Genomic DNA, 16834 nt, shown 5'->3' with positions numbered 1-16834 from the left:
CCACAAACGAATTATCTTCACAAAGTCATTTTCACCTAAAAGGGAAACATACAATTGATGGATTTGAGGCATAAGCTCTGGCCACAGGGGCAGATGTCACAGAAGGAACGTCCCTCCCGGTGGGCAGCACAGTCTTTGAGGTGTCCTGTCCTTCCTGTCGTCCCCGTGTGGGCTCCTCACTCAGCTGTAACTCAGCTTTTACTGCAAATAGTTGCGTTCGGATAAGGACTGTGCATCCGCATTACTGATGCCGGTGGCTTCATTCAAGTCCGTGAGCGCCACTGGGCTTCCCGTGCGCATGTGCAGCACCGGGGTCATGGCGCCCGCTGGCTCCTTGCCTGGTCCAGGCGCCTGGAGACGCTGGAGCACACCTGTCCTGTTGCTGGACGACACTGCCCGCCTCTCCCCGTGGAACATGGTCTGAACCACACCGCTGCACCCAGCCTGGTTCGGGGGGAGGGGGAGACACTGTGTCCAGGTGGCAGGTGGGAGCTGGAGTCCAAACAGGACAAGAGGACCCGGGGTGTCCAACAGGAGAATGGCCAGCCCACTGTGGGTCTGGTCAGGCAGCCAGGACCAACCCCAGGACTGGGTGGCCGAGAGGCAGGCGTTCATCTCTCTCGATTCTGGAGACTGAAAGCCCGATATCAAGCTGCGGACTGAAGGGACCCCTGGCTGGTCCCTCTGCTGCAGCCACCACCTTCTGACTGTGTCCTTGGTGAGCGCATGTGCAGTATCACCTCCTCCTCTTAGAAGGACACCAGTCTGACCAGATTAGGGTCCCACCCCATGACCTCATTTCACCTTAATTACCTCCCTGAAGGCCCCACCTCCAAGTATAGCCACACTAGGGTTTGCAATGACGCTCAGATGAAAGTAAGGAGTATTTTCACTTTACTATCAAGTTTTCCTATCCATGGACATAAGGAGTCTTTCAATTTATTGGATATTCTTTAATTTTTTTGACAATGTTTTATAGTTTTCAGTGTATAAGTCTTACATTTTGGTTGTTAAATTTGTCCCTAAGTATTTCTTGTTGATACTACTACAAGTGAAATTGTTTATTTTTGTTGTTGCTGTTTTTAATAAAAGAAAGTCTGAACTATTTACTTAATGTAATAATGTGAAAAATTTTAAGGAATTGTGGTCATTAATTAGTTAATTACTGAGACGAAGAAGAGACCCTGCCCAGTAGGAGTTGTGCCACTAACGAAAGAGGAAAATGCAGTTAACTCAACCCTCATGTTTGTGGTCAGATACTACATATCTACACACATCTTCCACTTCAAGTGTGTCTGATAAAGCCAATGGTGAAGATATTTTTTGTGCGCATTTCATTCACTGTAGGAGAGTAGAATCAATGGTATATCTGCTGAAGCAGGTGGGGAAGGGAGATACTGGTTGGGGAGGATCTGAGGGCCTGGCTGTAGAACAGAGGACACAGGCTTTGTGCCCTGAGATCACACATCTTCCTGAGGATTGAACTTTAACATGTTAGAGGTGCTTCCTGGGTGGCTCAATGGTAGAGAATCCACCAGCCAGCCAGGAGACTAGGGTTTGATCCCTGGGTCAGGAGGAGCCCCTGGAGCAGGAAATAGCAACCCACCCAGTCTCCTTGCCTGGAAAATCCCATGGACAGAGGAGCCTGGAGGGTTATGGTCCATGGAGTCACAAAAGAGTCAGATACAACTTAGTGACTAAACAACAAAAACACGTTATGGACAGGATTTGGTTTGCTCTCACTCACAGTTCTCTCAAATGTAAGGATGAACCACGTGTTACAGTTAAAATTTTCTGAAAAGCTACTATTTAATGTCTCAGGATCTCCCAGCCTGCGAGTCGGCCACTTCTGATGAAACTCGGGGGACTACTCTCGTGGCCACCGCATCACCATCCACTCCCAAGAGGCTTGGTGGCAGCGCCAGGCTCCCCAGCTGGTACCCACTATCACAAACTAGCCCATTCGCCCTCTGTACATACACGCCTTCCCTGGATATAGCTTTACATGAATTTACAATTTATACGCCGCTGTCTCCCTCTGCCTGTTTACAGCGTAGTAGTGAAATTTTTGTTCGCCAGCCATTGAAATCTCAAGTGTATAATTAATAGGGGTGGTAAAGGTTTAAACCCATCTCTATCAGTATCTCTGAGAGGATGGGATGACCAGACAATGCATCGCCAATTCCAGTTTCCCAGGCAATTGAGGGACCCTCGCTCCTGAAGGAACGTCACTCCTTCTTAAGAGAGGTCGGCAATGAGCGGAGGAAATAGCTCCGGAGATGTTTGGAGAGGCACAGGAGGCATATTCTGTCACACAGAGAGGTCTGGTCTCGGTGAATTCCTGGAGGAGATGTAGGCTCCATTCTTGAAAGAGCCCAAACGACAAGATAACGCAGGAAGAAAAAACAAAAAAACAATGCAGACAGAGCCGGGTTAGGGCAACTAGGCTCCATAAACCAAATGCAAGATGCCGCAAGCACTAAAAATACACTGCAGCTACTCTTAATAATTTAAATCACCTTCCTTCTCACGCTTTTAAGGAAAGCATGTTGAATTTTGCTGAGGTGTGTTTTCTAAGGTTTAGAACTCTGGCCAATCTGTACATGGCAAGATTAATTGCGTAGTTTTACGAGGCATACTTGAGACTCAAGTGCAGGGAGACAGAGAAAATAAAATTCCCTTCCACCGTATCTCCGGATTTCTGCGGCAGCCTCGTAATCACTTCCAGGAAACCTTTTTCCTCCCAGCCTTCCTTTCGCTCTGTTGTGAGAAGAGGGTGGTGCCCTGAAGATGACAGCCTCATAAAACAGGGGGAAAAAGGAAAAGCGGGGGGAAGGGAGGTATCAGATTCACGGCTGAGTCTGTACTGAGAAAAATGAACAACACGGAGCAACTCAACTGGCGGCCGCACCAGCCCTGTCTCTCCTCCGAGGTCGACGCATCTCTGCACCTTCTTCCTGTTCTTTCACTGAGACAGGAGGAAGGCATGACGGATGGATGCAAGGTGCATGTTGACGAACCGCTTGCTCTTTCAGCAGCAAAAGCATAGCGTTGGAAGGGAAGCCGGTGAATACAATAAGGAGGGGCCCCAAGTGGTTTCCAGCGGAAGCAGGTCTCCAGTCCCTGGTTCTGGACGCAATCTAAGACAAAAGGAAACATGCCTGTTTCTGCCGCGACGCTGCCTGCTTCTTTGGCAATCTTTACGTTTGAGACGTGGTCATCAAAAGCAGCAAAGAGAATCACTTGTGAAAATTACTTGTTCTGTTTCCCTGGGCTGTTCCCCCCCCTCCCCGAGGGAACCCCTGACCTCACCCTGCACCCCTTCTGGGGCGTTTGATTAGGATCATGGGAGATTTGGGAGGATCTTTCCTGCTGTGCTGTGATGTGGGCAGTGGGCAGCTCCCACACCCCTGCACATGGAGAGAGAGGTCATGAGGTTAGGACAAGCCCCAGGCCTCAGGAAGGATCTCAGGGCTGCAGGATGGGGACTGGAGTAGCGCTGGGCCCCCTCCCCCGAGGTGGGACAGTCGACAAACAGGGTAGGCTCGCACCCTCATGGGGCCCTGAGACATCACTCCCAGACTGCAGTGCCTTCCAGTTCTCCTGCTAAATCCTGTTTGACAGAATAAAGTTACAAAACGCTTGGATACCAGGTCCTGAAATGGAAACAGAGCCTGAGATTCCAGACCTTCTGCCCAAACTCTGCAAGAAGGGATGGTGTATCTCACCCGTGTCCAGAGAGGACCCCTATTACTCCGTGGGTCAGGGCCCAGACCCACTGGGAAGGCACGCTGACTCCTGGATGTCATGGGGTTGGACCCTCAGAAGATGGGTTGAGCCAACAGACAGTAACTGTCTCCTGAGTGGCTCCCGTGTTCAGGTGGGGGGTGGTCCACAAGCACACCTGAGGCCTGCCCTGGTGGGGGTTGGGGAGGTTTCCAGAGTGTGTTAGGGCCACACCCCCGTGTCACAGGTTCACACCGTGTCTCCAGAGGAAAACAAGCACGTGGTCCCTTCCCTTCCAGATCCAGGTCTGTCTTTAACTTAGGGGTCGTCACAACACCATTTGTTTTCTCTTAAAATGGTTTTCTCGAGTCACATTCAACTATTCAAAAACATTGCCTCAGACTGATCACGTCCCTGAATATGTAAGTAACTGATTCTCAGTGACTCCCCTCCACACACACAGCCTCCAATGCTCAAAGCTGCTTCAGTTGTTTAAACTCGCAGGAACTTCAGCTCGGATGTGGGTGGAAGCTGTGAGGTAGATATATTGTCCCCCTTTGGCCCACAAGCAAGTGGGGAGCCAGGAGAAGAGGCTGGTGGCCCTACATGTTACCATTGGCGGAGGGGGGGTTGCAAAGCTGTGCTTGTCACATTCTGCTGCTTTACAACATTTACTGAGGGTCTGTTCACCAGGTGCTGCCAGGAAGTTTATGGATAACTATTTTTTTTTTTAGTTAAAAAAAATTGTATTGAAGTATAATTGACATGGGCTTCCCTGGAGGCTCAGACAGTAAAGAATCTGCCTGTAACGCAGGAGACCTGGGTTTGATCCCTGGTTGGGAAGATCCCCTGGAGAAGGGACTGACAACCCACTCCAGTATTCTCGCCTGGAGAATCCCATGGACAGAGGAGCCTGGTGGGCTACAGTCCATGGAGTCACAAAGAGTCGGACATGAGTGAGCGACTAACACTTTCACTTTTTTTTCATAATTGATGTGTGTTATGTTAGATTCAGGCATACAACACAATATCTGTGTATACTGTGAAATGATCATTATAGTAAGTCTAGTTAACATCTGTCACTGAACATAGTTAACAAAATTTTTTCTTGTGATGAGAACTTTTAAGATTTATTTTAACAGGTTTCGAATATACAACACAGTATTATTTATTAACTATGGCCACCATGCTACATATTATATCCCCACAACTTATGTATTTTGTAACTAGAAGTATCTACCTTTTGACCTATTTCACCCGTGTCTTTGAAAGAGTAATTGGATAAACATATGCACACACATGATGAATTCCCTTGGCTTTGGTATGGCGAGAGTGTCTGGGTCCTTTATCCTTCTAAGGCCCAGGTCAGGCTTCCTGAAAGAGCTGGGAGTGGGAGGGTGGTGTTAGGGTCCTCCACCCTTCTGAGGGAAGGCTTCCTGAAAGAGCTAGGAGGAGTTAAGAGCGTGACGTGTGTACTTTGTAGGCTGATGGGTGAGGAGAATTAGATCCTGCGTTACTAAGACAGTCCTGGAACAGTGGTGCTGATGGTAATAAACACTGGAGGAGCAGAGAAGCAAAAGGCCAGCAAAACCAGAAAAAAAAAATGATTTGGGCTGTATAAGAGAAAAAACCATCTATTAGTTGCTTCGTTTACGTTTATTGCCCGCTTATCAGACAAACTGTTAACAATTAAGAGTATCAAGAAAAGATGTACCTGATTGGCTTACTGTGTCTTTAAAAAAATTCCAATCAGTTTTTTTGAAAAAGTATTTTTGAATTTATTAAAGACTAAATGAAGTTCACGTAGGCACATCACTTACAGCTTCTGAAATATGTAGCAAGGTCATCTGCTCGGACCTGAGAGCTGGAAGTGGGGTTGGGGGGAACGTGACTCAAGCCCAGATGGTGTCATCAGTATTCTTGATGGCGAGTATTACATGGGTTTGTGAAAAAAATTATAAAGAAAAATGCCATTTCCCCAGAAATACATTCTCAGCCTGAAAACTTCAAATACAGAAGAAATGTTTTAACTCATAAGTCTGTTGACTCATGTGAGAAGTTCCGAGTTCAGAGGTCTGTCACCTGCTCTTCACACCTGCACCTGCTCTGGCCTCAGAGACGCCTGCTGCTCTCTCTGCTCATCTGTACCTGCAGCCTTTCCGCTGCACCCGGGGTTCTCCAGCGGGGACCCACGGACCTCCAAGCATGACCAAGAGCTCCGCCATCCCCAGGGAACTTGCTGGAAAACAAATCCTCAAGCAGCCCCAGATCTGCCGACCCCTGAGCGGGGTGGCGATCGTGTTTCCATGAGACTCACCATGGTTTACATGTGTGCCGAAGTGTGTAAACCAGCCAGGGACCCACACTGAGGTACGCATGCAAACACAGACAGCAAAACCGTAGGAATCTGCAGCCCATGGGGGGTGTCTTTCCTGACTCTCCATCTTGAGTTTTGAGGAGGAAAAGCGACAAACCGTGAGGTGAAGAACTCCCTAGGATATGGGGGTGGGGGCGAAACAGGATACTAAACAAATCTCAGTTCAGTTCAGTTGCTCGGTCGTGTCCGACTCTGCGACCCCATGAATCGCAGCACGCCAGGCCTCCCTGTCCATCACCAACTCCCGGAGTTCACACGTCCATTGAGTCAGTGATGCCATCCAGCCATCTCATCCTCTGTCGTCCCCTTCTCCTCCTGCCCCCAATCCCTCCCAGCATCAGAGTCTTTTCCAATGAGTCAAGTCTTCGCATGAGGTGGCCAAAGTACTGGAGTTTCAGCTTTAGCATCATTCCTTCCAAAGAAATCCCAGGGCTGATCTCCTTCAGAATGGACTGGTTGGATCTCCTTGCAGTCCAAGAGACTCTTAAGAGTCTTCTCCAACACCACAGTTCAAAAGCATCAATTCTTCGGCACTCAGCTTTCTTCACAGTCCAACTCTCACATCCAAACATGACCACTGGAAAAACCATAGCCTTGACTAGATGCACCTTTGTTGGCAAAGTAATGTCTCTGCTTTTGAATATGCTATCTAGGTTGGTCATAACTTTCCTTCCAAGGAGTAAGCGTCTTTTAATCTCATGGCTGCAGTCACCATCTGCAGTGATTTTGGAGCCCCCCAAAATAAAGTCTGACACTGTTTCCACTGTTTCCCCATCTATTTCCCATGAAGTGATGGGACCAGATGCCATGATCTTCATTTTCTGAATGTTGAGCTTTAAGCCAACTTTTTCACTCTCCTCTTTCACTTTAAGACTCCTTAAAATTTAAAATCGCCCTGAGCTGTTTATTACATGCAAAAATATATATCTAATATATAAATATATATAAATTAAAATAAAATGCATTTATATTATAAAATATATTATCATATTTTATATTAATGTAATATATATTATTGTTTTTGTTGTTTAGTCACTCAGTCATGTCTGATTCTTTGCAACCCCATGGACTATAGCCTGCCAGGCTCCTCTGTCCATGGGATTCTCCAGGCAAGACTACTGGAATGTGTTGCCATTTCCTTCTCCAGGGGATCTTCCCAACCCAGGGATCAAACCCAGATCTCCTGAGTGTCTCCTGCATTGCAAGCAGATTCCTTTACCACTGAGCCACATAAAGGTGTACAAATATAAAAGAATGGCTTTATGCCCGTACTGCTTAGCTTAAGAGCGAGAACAGCACTTGTCCAGACGCCTCAGCTGTGTCCTCAGCTGCACCTTCCAGCCCCAAGCCCGAAAGGTGATATTCCCTTAAGGTTGCAGTGAGATCAGTCTAAAGGCAAATCAACCAAAGACGAAGAGACACACAACAGGAAGGAAGCTGTGAGAAGAATCAGGGACACCAGGCCCTCCTGGAATACTGGGGGTTCTGGGACTTGGAAACAGGGGCAGAACGGGGACAGATGTGCCTTGGTCCCCTTTCACTGAGTGGAAGGGGTTTGGGGTCAACCAGGACCACAAATCCTGGGGCAGGAGGTACCAACAGGCTGGCATGGGGTGTCAGGGATTTGCTGGCAAGGTCTTCGGGAAGCTGGGGTGCGATTCTGACTCAGTTGACTTTGCAGCGCCAGCAGCCACGTGTGAAATCAAATAAAAGCAGCACCTCCGCAGCTCCACCGTTGATAAACCTGAGCTCTGTCCCCACTCTCGGCGGTAGGCATTATTTCTCTCTGACTCTCTTGGGTCTAAGACTTGCTCCAAACTCAGAGAAAACAAAGACATCCAGGCTTCCCTGGTGGCTCAGTGGTAAAGAGTCTGCCGGCCAATGCAGCAGACACAGGTTCGATCCCCAGTCCAGGAAGATCCCATGTGCTCTGGAACAACGAAGCCACTGTGCCACACTACAGAGACTATGCTTGAGAACCCAGCGACCACAGCTGTGAAGCCCTGACCCTGGCACCTGTGCTCGGCAAGGAGAAGCCTGCACACCAGAAGGAGAGTAGTCCCCACTCGCCACAATTAGAGAAAAGCCCGTGCAGCAGCGAAGACCCAGCACAACCAAAAATAGATAAATACATAAAATAAACAGAGAAAAACAAACCAAAGATGCTCGTACCAATGAAGGCTACTTAGACTACATTCTGGGAGAAATGTCAACTGCTTACTTCTAAGCCACTTACCATGAGATTCAGAAATGCCCATCTTCCAGGAGTTTCCCAGAATCCAGTAGGTCTGCATGTGTGGAAGACATCATCTTTTTACAGGGTTTTCGGGTAAAACTTTTCCCTCTGCCAACAGGGACTCTGACGTCACTCTCCCAGTGTTCAGAGTGCAAAGATACGGAAACGGTAAGAAGTCAAACTGTCTGTTCTTATCAGTGTGCTGAAAATGTCAGCTCTATTTATTTTGGGAACAGTTTTCTTCACTCCCTATCAACTCCTACCTTACTTGCTACATAATTTTCTAATTCCTAGAAAATGCCTCAGATGAAAGGGAGAAATTGTGGCTAAATTTTGCCCCACAGAGGAGTAACTTATTTATTTAGTATACTCTTCATCTGCACACACACACACACACGCACATTTTAGATGCATTTGCTTTAAATATTCCTTTGCACATTATTATAATCATCTTGATTTTTCAAATATTTGTGTGATATAAAGACAATGTTAAAAGATGGCTATTTCTTGATGTTAGATAAAAGTTCACACAGAGGCAGAATCAAAGTGAGTATTGTTTGTTGTTTAGTCACTCAATCGTGTCTGACTCTTTGCAAACCCATGGACTATAGCCTTCCCAGTTCCTCTGTCCATGAGATTTCCCAGGCAAGAACACTGGAGTGGGTTGCCATTTCCTTCCCCAGGGGATCTTCCCAATCCAGGAATTGAACCGGGGTCTTCTGAGCTTCTCTTGCATTTCAGGCAAATTCTCTTACCACTGAGCCACTGGGGAAGCCCGTATAAACATGTTTCATTATTGGCAAGTTAGGGCTGGAGAAGGGAAAGTGAATAGACAATATTTCAGATTTTGGCTGGTTGACTGAAGGTTGAAAATAGCCCTACTTAGCACATTTCAGGATTCAGTGAAATGACACTACATATGTGTGTATATATCTAAACAGCACCATAGGTGGCTGGAGAAGGAAATGGCAACCTAGTCCAGTATTTTTGCTGGAGAATCCCATGGACAGAGGAACCTGGCAGGTTCCATGGGGTTGCAAAGAGTTGAAAGAACAACAGCCGTAGCTGGCACATAAGAAGCTCGGCTGGTTTTAAACTATGGCATTATACTGATGAGGAAGAGAACTCACGGGACGGGGAGGACAGTGGTCTTGGGGCAGAAGAGGAGAGAGAGAGGGGGACAGAGAGAAACCCACTGATGGAGCTTTACCCCCTGCCGCCCTTCAGCTGTCAGCCCTGCCTCCCTCCCCTCAGCTGCCCAGCCAGGGAAACCAATCCTTTCTGGCCGCCCCGTCCCAGAGCAGCCTTCCTCTCACTGTGTGTCGGGACATGGATCCACTTGCGTTAATACCTGTAGTCACCAGGATCTGAGGGACCTGCCTCAGCGGCTCCGTGCCCACTCTCTGCTCTCCCACACAGCAGGGCTCTACCTCTGGCCCACTCCTGCTCCCTCACCTCCCGACAGCATCACCTTCTGCGGGACCAGCGTCTCCCCTCCTGGGTGGCCGGCTCTGTGAGAGGGGGACACTCTTATTTACTGTGTCCCTGCTCCTGAAAGTGCTGGTTCATCTGGTAAAGACACCAAGTCCTTGGTGAGTCCCCGGATTTTGTGTGTTGCTGTTGAAACCAATAGAGTCACTATTCTGGACGGGTCCTTCTGCAATGCTACTTAAGCCACATTGACTGTACCCTTGGACTGCAAAGAGATTCAACCAGTCAATCCTAAAGGAAATCAGTCCTGAATATTCATTGAAAGGACTGATGTTGAAGCTGAAACTCCAGTACTTGTTCTACCTGATGCGAAGAGCTGACTCATTGGAAAAGACCCTGATTCTGGGAAAGATTGAAGGCAGGAGGAGAAGGGGACAACAGAGGATGAGATGGTTGGATGGCATCACTGACTCAATGGACACGAGTTTGAGTAAACTCTGGGAGTTGGTGATGGACAGGGAGGCCTGGCGTGCTGCAGTCCATGGGGTTGCAAAGAATCGGACACGACTGAGCAACTGAACCTGACTGTACCTCAGCAGGGACCTTTCACAGGAAAGCCAGAGATCAAACCAAAATCCATGGCCGAGGTGACACCACAGATATCACTCCAGAAACCATCCTTTGGGGTACCCCGTATGAAATTTTAATTTGCTTTTGTGTGGCTTTACAAAGGCTTCCCAGGTGGCTCAGATGGTAAAGAATCTGCCCGCAGTGCAGGAGACCAGGGTCCAATCCCTGGTTGGGAAGATCCCCAGTAGAAGGGCATGGCAACCCACTCCAGTGTTCTTGCCTGGAGAATCCCATGGACAGAGGAGCCTGGCGGGCTACAGTCCACGGAGTTACAAAGAGTAGGACACGACTGAGTGACTAACACTTTTACAAAGTCGAAAATGCTCATTTAGATATCGGTACTGTCCTGGGAGATAACCTGAGTCTTTAGTATACATATGAATTCGGTCAAATAGTATCCCACAAATTACCTAAGACTAGAGCATCATTCTTCACCCCAGCGGAAGATCTTAGTGCTGTAGCCACAACGGTTGACCATAGAGAGCATGCGGGTCTGGGATGGGATGGGAAGGAATAGATTGCGCAAGCTACTGTGTGCTGTACAAACAGCACGTGCTTACAGGCGGGAGAGAAGGAGGGGACTCTGAAAAGGCTGATCCTGAGCCAGTGGACACAGGAGGGGGGATGAGGCACTGGGGAGGGAGTGTGAGGGGGTGGGCAGCCCCCTTCCCCAAGTCAGGTGTGGAGGGCTCTGAGACCACCTAACTTTTGCCTTTGCAGAGCTTTGCGTTTTGAAGACAATCAGCAGTTAAGGAGCTCACTGGTTCTATGGTAAGGAATTTTGACCAGCGCTAGTCATTGAAAATACCTAATGGCATCATGGAGGCAGAGAGGATTGGCATCTGGAGCTCTGGAATGTTCCCTGGGGGCGGGCGGGCCCCGCTATCCTCACAAGGAAGCAGCTGCATTGGGGCCTCGTGCCAAGGATTGGAGCTTCATGGGGAGGAGTTTGCGTGGGTTTTGTGAGCAGGGGACACTCCGGTAGTGACAGAATTATCCTCAGGGTGAACTTCAGTGTGACATGCGGTGGTTGCCGTGGAAACCTCTTCTGGCACCCATGTTTTCAGAAAAGTGGGAAAGGACCAGGAGCATCTGGCAGACTTCTTGCTGGGTCTGTCCCCTCCTGCTCTCATTCTGGGCAACTACCTGAACCTGAGAGAGGTACCATTCTTCTGAACGCCCTGCCTGCCTCCCCAGCACTTCCTCTGCCGTGGTGGTCCCTGTCTTAAGTTACCCCTCACTGTGGGCCGGCGCATCTTGAGAAACGTCCTCTGCCTACGTGGCCCTGGTGGGAGGGGCCGGGCCTGCCCCAGATTCTTGGCCCGGGCAGATGGAGCCGAGGTCACGCTGAAGGAGCCGCCCAAGCTCTGTCCCTGAGCACATGACTTCCCAAGCTTCTGTCCATCCTTCTCCACCCCACTTCCTGATTCATCAGGGACCAGAGAATCCAGGATGTGTTCTCAGGGTGATGCTGGCCTTCGTCACACAGACACAAGGTGGAAACAACCCGAGTCTCCATCAGCTGGTAAATGGACGCATAACATGTGGCCCATACATACCATGGCATGTTGTTTGGTAATAAACGGGAATGAAGTACTGATACATGATACGGCATGAATGAACTTACATATATTACGTTAGCGAAAGAGGCCAGACACAAAAGACCACATGTATGACTGCATTTATATGAAATGTCTGCAACAGGAAATCCATGGAGACAGAAAGTAGATCGGTGGTTTCCAGGGACAGAGGGCCCGGGAGGGTGCAGAGGGGTTGATAATGGGTTTAAAGGGGGGTTCTTTCGGGGGGGCAATGAAAATGTTCAGAAAGCAGACAGAGGAGATGGCTGTACAACCCACGAGCACAGTAAAGGCCACTGAACTGTTCCCTGTAAAGTGGTTCATTTTATGTTATGTGAATTTTACTTCAATTTAAAAAAAACCCTTAGATTTAAGGCTCAGAGAGATTTAGGGGTTGGAGGCTAAGGGTTTAGGATTCAAAAGGGATTGATTAAGGGACTTAGAATTCTAAATATATTTCCTGTGTCATTAGGTTACCAGTTGGCCTCTCTGGACTGCCTTGGAATCCAACCACAGTGAATAAATAACATTGTTCCATGAGAAACAGCATTCCGAGGTTCAAATAGCTGACTTACAAACAAACTGTGGGGATAAAAATCCTTTCCTTTTTAATTGTCAAGGACTGTCTGTAATTTAGTCTGGAATATAGTCAATCTTTGGCTCTGATCCTGAATTCATCAATAAAAAGACATCATTGTGTGAATCTTTGGGGAGGTGAAATTCAATTTAATCCATTTTTTCTATTTGTTAGGTCCTCTGGTAATTGGTTTGATGGGAAAGAAGTTTGAAGTTATTGGTTAAATAGAGGTTTTTGGATTATCTGTGAATTTCAATTATCCATGCTTCACCTGGCCCCAATTAGCACTAATAATTGAGTTAACTGAATAGAAGTCATTCCCCATCATATCAGTTTTACTAGAGGCTTATTTCTTGTTTCATTAATGGAGACCCCCAGGCACAAAGTCCCTTTCTCCAATGGGCACTCACACCGCCAGCCCACAATTTGTCCAATTCATGGTTTAACTGGCACAAAGTTAACTGTATAGTTAATAGTATGAAGCAAATGTCCTTAAGAACAAAACACAGGTTGCTAGGAAGTGTAACCAGAAATTTCTCAAGTGCTCTGGGTCATCCTGGCATTTACAGCCAGAAGGTATTACAAAGCAGGTCTGAAGCAGAGTTAGAAATCTTAGCCAATGTTTTTGACAGAGTTGTGTCTTCAGTTTTCATTGAGATGGTTACAGTCTTAATTTACCCTCCGTTTAAAATTTCTAAAATATGGCAGCCTTTCAGGCAGCCAGTTCTTTTGAGCCCATTTTCAGACGTGCTGTTTATGTTTACTCCCCACAATCCACATGACTTTCAAGGTTTCAGTTTCTCTCCTCGGACACATTTGTATTATATTAAACACAATAAATATCTCCCATTCCAACAGCCCCCTCTTGACCTCCTTTGATCTCTGAATCCCAACGCCCCTAAACTCGACATATACATCAGCCCAGCCCCTCCCGCCAGGCAGGAGCTGAGGGCAGGGTTTCAGGGCTGCGGGCCCTCCCAGTCCTCTCCAGCATCGTGTTTTTCCATTGCCATGGAGATGCAGCTCGGTGGAGGAGCGAGCAGCAAGCGAAGGAAAAGTCCTAGCTAGGTAGAATTACTAACCAAACAGACGGTCATGGTGACAGGGTGCAGGGGAGGGGTGCTAGGGAGGGGCGCCAGGGTTTTCCTTTCCTCCCTGCAATCAGATTACAGGTAAAAGTGCAAACACTGGAGAGGGGAGGACGCAGCTGTGCTTTTAAAGGCACAGCGGACACTTACCCTGCAGAGACACTGCAGTGGGTGGTGACAACGTGGAGGGTGTAAATCTCCTTTAGTGAAGATATTGATGTCCTAGAGCCCACAACGGGATCTTCTTGGTGTATAAAGAGCTAGAGCCCAGCAGCGGGGACCCCAGGAGAAGCCTGTTCGCACAGACGATCCATCTTGTCCTGTGTGGATGAATAACAACTGTGTTCTCAGCAACACTGCAAGGCAGCCACTCGCTTGGGGAATTTTGTTTCAGGAGTTTGCAAATTAATTAATAAATGGTTCTTTAGCATGGTTTCTAAAATAAGAAAACTGCCTATAAAGCCACCTGAGAATCAGATGAACAGGCTTCTGAGTTTTGCTTTTCTTATTAGTATTCGTTCTTTGTATTTGCAATCCTTTTTAATGATACATTGTATTTTGGTGGAAGCATCACTGATCAGTCTTCAAGGGATATGAAAAAAATGGAAAGATAAAAACCTCTGATAAGGAGGTAAACGGGCATTTTCATTTAAAGGCATCTGTGATTTTTTTTTTTTAGGTTAGCCATCTGCAAAGATTTTCTAAATACAAAAAATATATAGTAATATCTAAAGGTTAATTAATCATTTATTTTGTTACTTTGGTAAATATAAACTGGTCACAGCCTGACATAGGAACTATGATGTTAGTTGAGAAATCATCTTTCTCGCCCAACTTTGGTGACATGTCTGGGCACTTTTCTTGCAAAATGGACTTGAATTCTGCATGCCTTGTCACTTCTATATCATGTGTGTGCATATTGCTGTGTGCTTGTCAATTTTTCATTTCTTTCTGATTTAAGGTGAAAACCCTTAGCTGTCTCCAGCAACCTCAAGTCAACAGGACCCGGGGGCTGAGGTTCTAGTGCCCTATGACAGACCACCCAATGCTTTTTAAAAATGGTATTCATTGGCCTATTAGTCTTGACAGTCGCTGAGTATCCTTTGGTATTTATTCAATATAATTCTGGATATTGGATTTTTTTTAAGACAGCAATTTTTCTCATGCCCAAAGATTGCTTTTAAACCCATTTTCCAGTTATATTTTGGAGAACTAAAGTGACTTTAACATCCCGTCCCTTAGAGCTTGTTTCCCGGTAACAGTGATCTGCTGTGCTGTGCTAAGTCGCTCGCTTCAGTTGTATCTGACTCTCTGCGACCCCATGGAGCCCGCCAGGCTCCTCTGTCCATGAAATTCTCCGAGCAAGAATACTGGAGTGGGTTGCCATTTCCGACTCCAAAAAGACATGCTAAAATCCACTTAATATTCCTCTTCTAAATTTAACATAGTTCATTTTTTCAGGCAAGTCCCTTTCAATGTGAAGACCAAGTTTGTCCTGGTAAGATGCTCATCCCACAGGTCAAAATTGGTTCTTTCAAGTCAGCCCTTTGAAAATATATGCTTCCCTGGAATCATTTCAGGAATTTTGATGGTGCAAAAAACTGACATGCCTGGAGATCTACCTATAAAAAAGAAAGCCTCATTAGAAAGTTCTTTGCTGGTCTTGGTGACACACCGTAATGTTAGAGCAGATGTCATCAGTTGGGGTAGGGGAGAAGAGATGCAGAAACGGTGGCCCAAATTACTAACATTTGCCAAATATTCATCTCCACAGTTTAAACATCTGTTTTCTAGCAACAAGGAAGGCCCCATCTCTACTGTTGGTAGTTTTTTTTTTGTAAGATATGCACTACAGAAATTAGAATATAGATTCAGAAAGTGGACATGCCAGCTTCCTTGCAAGCTTCTATCACAGTGGCCCTTATGAAATAATTGTTTGCTTCACTGTCAATCATTGCAATTTCTCGGGGATCTCCAGCACGTTCAGAAGGATTTCTAGTAAGCATTTTACGAACGATGTGGCCTCCAGGATTCGGCCTATCACACCAGTGTTCCCAGGCGTATGATTCTAGGAATCTGCTTGCCTTCAAAACAAATGGGAAAAACCCTCCGGACTATTGGCCAGGAGCTCTCACCTGAGCCAAGATGAACGCAGTTTCCTCCTGGCTCAGGAGCAGCTCTGTGAAGGGAAAGGCCTCTGATTCACGCGACGGGCCGTGGGCCTGACGCGCTCCAAAGGCCGCTCCTCTGCACCTGGAGCCCCCCGAACCTTTGCTTCTCCCACTCCCCACAGGACTCCCCCGCCCACGAATCAGCACTCAGAGAACTCTGGCTGAATGTTTCCTACAAGAAGAGGTGTCTGTGTTCAAACATGTTCACATGTGTGTCTCCGGGTTAATAACCTGGTGTCACCTGGCGACAGCTTCCACAAAAGCTGTGTCTCTTAGAGCCTGGAAAAGAGACTCTGAGAGGTCAGCTTATAAGTAGCTGCTGCTGCTGCTGCATCGCTTCAGTTGTGTCCGACTCTGTGCGACCCCACAGACGGCAGCCCACCAGGCTTCCCGTCCCTGGATTCTCCAGGCAAAAACACTGGAATGGGTTGCCATTTCCTTCTCCAATGCATAAAAGTGAAAAGTGAAAGTGAAGTCGCTCAGTCGCGTCCGACTCTAGCGACCCCATGGACTGCACCCTACCAGGCTCCTTGGTCCATGCGATTTTCCAGGCAAAAGTACTGGAGTGGGGTGCCATTGCCTTCTCCGTTATAAGTAGCTAACATTTCTCAAAGGCTGTTAACAATATATGGCTTTGCTGCACGCTCTAGGGCCTGTGAGGCCACAACTGCTGAGCCCCGGAAGCCCACGCACCCTAGAGCCGGCCAGTCACAGCTACTGAGCCCCCGAGCTGCAGCTACCGACGCCCGTGTGCCTGGAGCCCAAGCTCCGAAAGGAGAGAAGCCCTACCACAGTTAGAAGCCCGCACACCACAACTGGAAGGGAGCCCCCCACCTCAGCAACTAGAGAAAGCCTGCGTGCGGCAACAAAGACCCAGCACAGCCATAAACAGAGAAATAGAGCAGTGTGCACATGTTAAAAATATTTTCAATAATAAAAAGAAAGCAATATATGAGTTCAGATTCTTAGAAATCATTGGCATTGTTATTGAAATAACAGAAGAAATGCCCTGGGAGTC

At 47.4% G+C, this 16834-nt stretch overlaps 1 long non-coding RNA gene across 1 annotated transcript in view; it reads right to left on the bottom strand.

Annotated features, from left to right (window-relative positions):
* The window catches only part of LOC112581391, a 34820-nt gene extending 20756 nt beyond the window's left edge, over positions 1–14064 (bottom strand). Inside the window, exon 1 of the long non-coding RNA XR_006547642.2 lies at positions 13796–14064. This is a non-coding gene — a long non-coding RNA (uncharacterized LOC112581391). The remainder of the gene's footprint in view (positions 1–13795) is intronic.
* Between the last annotated feature and the right edge of the window lie 2770 nt (positions 14065–16834).

This window comes from Bubalus bubalis, chromosome 22 (genome assembly GCF_019923935.1).
Source record: "Bubalus bubalis isolate 160015118507 breed Murrah chromosome 22, NDDB_SH_1, whole genome shotgun sequence".
Taxonomy (NCBI): domain Eukaryota; kingdom Metazoa; phylum Chordata; class Mammalia; order Artiodactyla; family Bovidae; genus Bubalus; species Bubalus bubalis.
The sequence above is the reverse complement of the archived record's forward strand: the minus strand, read 5'-3'. Positions and strand labels throughout refer to the sequence as shown.